Here is a 1,129-nt window from a genome sequence, read left to right as displayed (position 1 = left end):
GGTTTATTATCTATATGTTTTTGTTCCCATTTCTTCAGTGGTAGCTCTAGGGCTTACAATTTGCACCTTCAACTTACCACAGTTTAGTCATAGTATATGACTTTGTGAACTATGTAAGAGCTTTACAACAATACACACCCATTTCCTCTATTTCTAAAAATAAAATATTTCTATTATAAGCACCACAATACATAGCTTTATTCCTTTAAAAAATTAATTATTTTAAGAATAATTTTCAGCACAGTGGAGGAAGTAATGCTACCCCGCAGAGTTGGCGTGTGTTCTAGATTCATCCCGGCACCACCATGTCGAAGGTTTCCTTTAAGATGATGCTGACATCTGACCCGATGTCTGATGCCATACAAAGTACTCTGTATTCCTGAGAGTACACCTTTCACAGCAGTCTTAAAGTTTGCAGCCGAAGAATTTAAAGTTCATGCTGCAACAAGTGCAGTTATTACCAATGATAGAATAGGAATAAATCTTGCACAGACTGCTGGAAATGTTTTTCTAAAACAGGGTTTAGAACTGCGGATTATTCCTAGAGATCATGTTGGAAGTTGTGAATATCTACTACTTGGGCCGGGCGCGGTGGCTCACGCCTGCAATCCCAGTACTTTGGGAGGCCGAGGTGGGTGGATCACGAGGTCAGGAGTTCAAGACCAGCCTGGCCAAGATGGTAAAACCCCATCTCTACTAAAAATACAAAAAAATTAGCTGGGCATGGTGGCACGCGCCTGTAATCCCAGCTACTCTGGAGGCTGAGGCAGACAACTGCTTAAATCTGGAGGGCCGGAGGTTGCATTGAGCCGAGATCGCGCCACTGCACTCCAGCCTGGGCGACAGAGTGAGACTCTGTCTCAAAAAAAAAAAAAAAAAAAAAAAAAAAAAAAATCTGCTACTTGGAACATACGATTTGGAACTTATGATTGCCTTTCAGAATAAATATTGGTATTTTTGTGGAAATCAGGCATTTAGCATACTATGAAAACACCAAGAGTCAATGAACAATGAAAGGTGACTCATCTGTTTTTTTTTTTTTTGGTCCATACTCTTCATATGAAGAGGTAATGCATAAGAATTAAGGCTCCTACACCCACAGAAGATCATAGTCTTTGATTGCTACCTC

General features: G+C 40.3%; 1 pseudogene; it reads left to right on the top strand.

Annotated features, from left to right (window-relative positions):
* Positions 1–305: 305 nt before the first annotated feature.
* On the top strand, positions 306–741 carry LOC135967873 (ubiquitin-fold modifier 1 pseudogene; annotated as a pseudogene).
* Positions 742–1,129: the final 388 nt, after the last annotated feature.

Source organism: Macaca fascicularis, chromosome 16 (assembly GCF_037993035.2).
Source record: "Macaca fascicularis isolate 582-1 chromosome 16, T2T-MFA8v1.1".
In the NCBI taxonomy this organism is placed as follows: domain Eukaryota; kingdom Metazoa; phylum Chordata; class Mammalia; order Primates; family Cercopithecidae; genus Macaca; species Macaca fascicularis.
This window is presented reverse-complemented; position numbering and strand designations above follow the sequence as displayed.